We start from the raw sequence: 7,527 nt of genomic DNA, 5'->3' as shown, positions 1-7,527 counted from the left end.
GTACCATTTCCATTACACATGTGCCAGACAACGATTACCTCTAACAATAGAAAATTGAACCATATTCTCTAACGTTCAATGCCACCACCATCACTGAACTCCCACCTAGCAATATCCCGGGGATTGCCGTTAACCAGAACTGGACTGACCATATAATTTCATTACCCATTCCTGTGAAGGGCTAATGCTAAAACGTCAAGTTTCCTGTACCTCAGGTGCTGCCTGACCTGTTGTGCTTGTCCAGTGTTACACTTTGATGCATATAAATTAATCGGCTACAATAATATGCCAGGGGCTAGGAATCCTGCAGAAATAACTTACCTCATGATTTCCAAAAGCCTGTCACCCATCCAGAAGACACACACTGAATGTGTGTGTGATGAAATACCCACCGTTTGCCTGTGTTAGTGCAGCTTCACCCCTCATCCACTGACACTCAGTAGCAGCAATACCTGCCATCTACACGGTGCTCTGCAGAAATTTACCAAGGCTCCTTACAATGTACCTTTGAAGCCCGACCATCAACAAGGACAAAGGAAACAGATACATGGGACCCCCACCATGTTCACGTTCCGATCCCAGCTGTCCACCATCCTGATTTAGGAAGTATATTGCTGTTCCTTCAGTGCCACTGTTTCAAAGACCCTCGCTAATGCACATCTACATCACATGAACTGCAACGGGTCAATGTGAAAGCTCAACACCATCTTCTCAAGGGCAACGCGAAACAGGCAAGAAATACCGTCCCAATCATATTCCATGAAGAAATTAAAATGAAAAATATTGTCCAAACATTCCAAATGCTGGACCCTGACTATTGGACTTTGTGAGCTCAGGCTGGTTGTGTCTAGGCAGTATCTTGCTTGTTCTGAACAGCTGAAGGGATATGTTGTTTGAAATAATCTGTCAGTCTTTCAGACCCATGGCCTACATACCGAGCGTCACACATACACTGACATTCACATCCCACATTACTAAGCTCTAAGATAGGCAGAAGCAATTGAAAATATATCCATATCTGACTGTAACATGTTTAAATACACAGTGATATTGTTGCCACAAAAATGATTATGAATGGATATTAGCAGGGAGAAAGTGAGGACTGCAGATGTTGCAGATCAGAGTCGAAAAGTGTGGTTCTGGAAAAGCACAGCCATTCAGGCAGCATCTGAGGAACAGGAGGGTCAACTATTAGTTCACAATAGTAGTACAAAGGGAAATAATTGCATATTTTCAAAGTCCGTGCATTTAATAATAATTTGGTCTTGGGTGTGGTAATGAGACTCAACGTTTCAATGCTCGTGAGTTGGGCACTGTTTTCATCATATCGTTGTTATAAAAGTGAACGGAATAAATGGGAGGATTTTGGGCTTATTGGACAATCTAAAAGTTGGTATTATGAAAGGCTGTCATACCTTCAGTAAAGAGACTTTGCTGTTAACGGTTAAAACAACGCTGTAAACATTTACACAGAAATTTCCAGCTCAAGTCACACACAAGGTTGTTGGGCTTGGATCATTCTGGCCATCAATGGAGCTGCACAATTCTGTTTGGATATTGGATATTATAACACTGGATATCTTTTATGAGGGATTCAATGTATGATGCCATGTGCTGCAGGAGCCCATCACCTTTATAACACCTTCATTCAGGATCGGGTACAAGGTGCAGAATTACAGAGTTTAAGGGCCATATCAGAAGAGATATACTTGCAAGACATGGTTGTTCATAGGTCATTGTTACAAATGTTGAACTGGGTCTAGACCAGCACCATGTGCTAGTCCATTGACCAGTTTCCCCACTCACATCTCCCTGCTGTTCAGGTATGTCTCTAACCAGTCTATTGTGAGGGATTGTGTGAGTAACTGCCCAGCTCCAGTTTGGAAGCTCTCTGGACAGATTTTGGAGATGGCCAGTGTTTTGGAGGTCATGGTGAGGCCCAGTAACACTGTGTCTGAATTCAGGTTTTTTCTGAAAGTCTTTTTCAACAGCTTTGCTTCCTGCGAGATGGTGTGTTCATTCATCTGAACATCAATGAGCTGTTTACTACAGTCACTGAATTGTGTAATAGTTAGGTATGTGCTCTGGTATTTCAATTATTGTTCACTTCAATTCTTTTCAACTGAAAAATAATGATGTTTGGTTTCTTTTAAATATGTAAGGGATGTTAACTCTTCATTATACAAAAAGGAAAAGTGACCTGTTGTATATTTCCCAAGGACTAATCAAGCAACAGTCAGATATTGTCTGTAAAGCAGGATTCTGTGAACAGGACTATATCCCAGGCAACATTACCACCCTCTCTGGTGGGGTCTGCCCCACTGGAAGCACATAGCAAGGCTGAGGGGGCAGCTCCTTGGTATATAGTCAGTATAGTGCTCGGTATTGATGCTGGATCCTATGGCTGCTAGACTGCTCTGTGGCTGGTTATGGGGGAATCAATAAAAGGGAAACCTATAATTGACCACATCATCACTGATCTGCCTGCTGCAGGTACACCACTCCATTTCATACATCGGTAAGAATAGGTCACTGCACAGTCCTTAAGGGGAGCAAGGGCTATCTTTACATTTTGCAGACCCACCTCACCATGATATGTAGCCCCTTGGGCAGTGAATGGCACAGTATTTAAATAGATTGAGAAACTAATAATGATGCATCCATGAAGTGTAGAGGGCCATCGGCAGGAGCAGAATCATATTCTGCACAACTCATACAGTCTGCAACCACACAGCCCAACATAACCCCCACTGTACAGTAACCATCGCGGCCCAACCTACCTCCCACTGTACAGTAACCATCAGGGCCTGACATACCTCCCACTGTACAGTAACCATCACGGCCCGACATACCTCCCACTGTACAGTAACCATCACGGCCCAACCGACCTCCCACTGTACAGTAACCATCACGGCCCGACATACCTCCCACTGTACAGTAACCATCACGGCCTGACATACCTCCCACTGTACAGTAAACATCACCGCCTGAGATACCTCCCACTGTACAGTAACCATTACGGCCCGACATACCTCCCACTATACAGTAGCCATCACGGCCTGACATACCTCCCACTGTACAGTAACCATCACAGCCTGAGATACCTCCCACTGTACAGTAACCATCACACCCTGACATACCTCCCACTGTACAGTAACCATCACGGCCTGACATACCCCCCACTGTACAGTCACCATCACGGCCCGACATACCCCCCACTGTACAGTAACCATCACGGCCCGACATACCCCCCACTGTACAGTAACCATCACGGCCCGACATACCTCCCACTGTACAGTCACCATCACGGCCCGACATACCCCCCACTGTACAGTAACCATCACGGCCCGACATACCTCCCACTGTACAGTAACCATCATGGCCCGCCATACCTCCCACTGTACAGTAACCATCATGGCCCGCCATACCCCTCACTGTACAGTAACCATCAAGGCCTGACATACCTCCCATTGTACAGTAACCATCACAGCCCGACATACTCCCCACTGTACAGTAACCATCATGGCCCGACATATCTCCCACTGTACAGTAACCATCACGGTCCAACATGCCTCCTTCTCTACGGTAACCATCAAGAGCGGCATGGTGGTTCAGTCGTTAGCTCTGCTGCCTCACAGCACCACGGACCTGGGGTGAATGTGTGGAGTTTGCACGTTCCCCCGCCCCCCCCCTCCCCCGTGTCTTTGTGGGTTTCCTCCCAAAGGCAAAAGATGTGTAGGTCAGGTGAATTGGCCATGCTAAATTGCCCATAGTGTTAGGTGCTTTAGTCAGAGGGAAATGGGTCTGGGTGGGTTACTCTTTGGAAGGTTGGTGTGGACTGGTTGGGCCGCTGGTCCTGTTTCCACACTGTAGGGAATCTAATCTACTCTCCAAGGTTCAAGTCGGGAATATGATGGAATAATCAATTATCTGAATGAGTGCAGCTCCAACAGTACTCTAGTATGGACTTACTCGCAACAGGCAACACAGTTGTGTGGGGAAGATTCTGTCTCACAAACGTGATTGATTATTTTGAGGAAGTGAGAAAATTGATTGATGAAAGCATGGATGCTAGCCGTTTGGACCTTAGCATGGCCTTTGATAAAGTTCCTTATGGCAGGCTCATACAGAAGGTGAAGTGAAATAGGATCAGCGGTCAGTTAGTAAGGTGCATAGAGAACTGCTTGGTCATAGAAGACAGAGTAGTGGTGGAACAGTGTTTGTGTGACTGGAGATCTGTAAATAGATGGTGGAGTTGCAGATTGTGAGGATGATTGCCAGAGAATACAGCAGGATATAGGTCAGCTGCAGACTTGGACAGAGAAAACACAGGTGTAACTTTATTTGGACAACTGTGACGTGATGCGTTTTAGAATGTCTAATGCAGGAGAGAAGTGGATGGAAAAACTACTGGCCGCATCAACATCCAAAGAGATCTAGGTGTATAGCTCCACAGTTCCCTGAAAGTGGCAACACGGGTGGATAGGGTGATCAAGAAGACTGATGGCAAACTTGCAGACATGCATCGGAGCATGCAGTATGAAAATTAGCAGGCCATATTGCAGCTGTAGAGAAACTTAGTTTGGGCACATTGGAATATTCTGTCGAGTACTGTTTGCCACACGATGTGGAAGTGTTGAGAGGATATGGAAAAGGTTTACCAGAGTGTTGTCTGGTTTGGAGGGTATTAGCCAGAAGGAGAAATTGAACACACGTGGTTTGTTTGCACCTGGGCATCATTGACTATGGGGCTACCTGATAGATATTTACAAAACTGTCAGAGATATAGATACAAGGACAGTTAGAGGCTTTTTCCCAGAGGAGAAATATCAATTACTAGGGGGAACCATAGGTTTTAGTTAAAATGGAGAAAGTTCAAGAGATATGATTGGTAAGTTTTTTTTTGCTTTTTCAGACAGAATGTGCAAGTGATTGGGATGCACTGATAGAGGGGAAGGAGCTAATATAGCAAGAATTAAGAGGTATCTTGGCACAGAGAAGAGAAAGCACCGAAAATAATGAGATAGAATGTGTAGAAGCAAAAACTTTCATTTAAACTTTCGAAGGGTATCATGTGTCAGTGTGGGCTTGCTGGGCGGGATGGCCTGTTCCTGTGCTGGACTGTTCTTTAAGTCAAGATTTAAGTGCAGCAGTGACGAGGTGCTGACTGAATGATGACTGATGATCAACAGCCACATTATTGTAGATCTCTCCTCATCAATTTTCACCTTCATATCCTCCCTCCGACTGTGGGGAAGCTCAATATGGAGAATTTGACATGAATGCCAGAGTTGGTAACTGGTGACTCCATCTTGCACCTTGCTCCTGCGGCCTTCTCTCTTGGACACCAACGTCTCGGGTGACAATGCACAAACAAAAACTACATGTACTCCACACCCACCAATGCTGGCATCTGTCACATGCTAGCCTCACCCTGTATTCCCACCACATCTCCGACCCACTGACAGTACACTTCTGTACTTCAATGCTGCAGCTCGGGGTGCACTGACAACTCTAATTATAAGGACACTGCTCAGGGATACACACACTGGTGCAAGGACACTGTGCTCAGGGACACACACCCAGATCATGGTCTGTCCTGCTGGGCTGCTCACTCCGTGTTTGTACACACTCAATGCTGCCGCAAGGACACTGTGCTCAGGGACACACACCCAGATCATGGTCTGTCCTGCTGGGCTGCTCACTCCGTGTTTGTACACACTCAATGCTGCCGCAAGGACACTGTGCTCAGGGACATACGCTCAGCTCATGGACTGTCCCGCTGGTGTGCTCACTCCGTGTTTGCACACTCACTTTGAGCAGACTTGAATACTTACAGAATTATTGCCTTGCCATGCCCTGCCTTTAGCGGTGTTTCCCCTCAGCCAGAGCTACCAGACTCATCCGCCTGCTGTATTGTCTTGGTATTTAGCACAGACACAAACACAGGATACTTGATATCATTGTCCACAGTCAGTCACGGTGCCCAGCACAGTCAGTCAACGGGAGTCTCAGGTCCAAATCCGGGAGCTTGGACACGGTCAGTCAGCTTATCGTGGTTGTTAGGGTCAGGATCCCTCCCCTGTGAGGGGGTGAGGAGCTGAATGTTGGGAAACGCCTATCTCTCTTGGCTCTTTCTCTCCTATTGTGGGATGGTTCCTTCTGGAATGTAACAATTAGCAAGAGGTATTAAGGGAGATGGAAAAGGTTGGTGCAGCTGTTAGTGCTGGTACAGCTGGGGGTAAGCTGGTGAGGTGTCCTGAATGAGTGATTAAGCAGCACAGACACCAGGCAGAGTTGTGAAGAGGGGCAGTGATGAGATTGGAGTGACTGACAGAAGGTGCTGCATTCAGTGACATTGGGAGAACATGAGCCTTGGTGGGAGTTGGGTGCAGTAACAGAGATAGAGTGAGGGCAAGGTCACAAAATGCAGATGGTGGCACTTCCGCTGGTGGAGTGGGAAAGGTCACTGACCTACTTCCTACTCTGCTGGGCATTCACCCAGAAGGCTGGCACCTCACTGACCCAGGGGTCAGCCTCATACCAAGCTGGCATAGTCTGGTGTCATAGCCTTCCCTGCCAGTCCTGGAGGAAGATAATGTCCCTCTCCTACGCCATGTCATTCAACAGAACCTCAGGGGCTTGTCCACAAAGTGAAGCCCCAGTTCTACCCCTCTTCCATGTCCAGGGCAGTTTCAGACGGACAATCTAAGAGTGTAATGTCATTTTACAAATGCCACCTGGAACAGGGAGGCCACTGCATTCTGGGATATCCAGGCAGTGGGCAGCTGTTATGATGATGGGGAAAAATCATTGCGTTAGTATCAGATGAGAAGACAACCACGTGGTCAGGGAGGGTAGTTAATGAGGCAGATTGGGGATGGTATCATGAGAAAATGCACTTCACTTTGTGGAGAGAAACCCCCTCCATAAAACCTGACTAAAATGAGACTTGACCACATCATAAGTTGGTTTCGGCCTCTGTCTGTCTGAATCAAAATAGGGATGCAGTGTGAAATATTGGGAGCAACAAACTTGGAATGGATTCTAGATTAGTGGTGCTGGAAAAGCACAGCAGTTCAGGCAGCATCCTCGGAGCATTAAAATCGACGTTTCGGGCAAAAGCCTTTCATTAGGAATACAGGCACAGTGCCTGAAGGGTGGATAGATAAATGACAGGAGGGCAGGGTGTGGAGAAAGTAGCATAGAGTACAATAGGTGAGTGGGGGAGGGGATGACGGTGACAGGTCAGGGAGGAGGTGGAGTGGATAGGCGGAAAAGAAGATAGGCAGGTAGGATAAGTGCTGAGCAGGAAGTTTGGAAATAGGGTGAGGTGGGGGAAGGGGAAATGAGTATTTCTTTTCCACCTCAACACTCCATCCTCCTCCCCGACCTATCACCTTCATCCCTACCCCCATTCACCTATTGAACTCTATGTTACTTTCTCCCCACCCCACACTCCTCTCATTTATCTCTCCACCCTTCAGGCACAGTGCCTGTATTCCTGATGAAGGGCTTTTGCCCGAA

This window comes from Chiloscyllium plagiosum, unplaced genomic scaffold, assembly GCF_037043375.1.
Source record: "Chiloscyllium plagiosum isolate Xiang-an unplaced genomic scaffold, Cpla_swu_hap1 HiC_scaffold_18, whole genome shotgun sequence".
Taxonomy (NCBI): Eukaryota; Metazoa; Chordata; class Chondrichthyes; order Orectolobiformes; family Hemiscylliidae; genus Chiloscyllium; species Chiloscyllium plagiosum.
The sequence above is the reverse complement of the archived record's forward strand: the minus strand, read 5'-3'. Positions refer to the sequence as shown.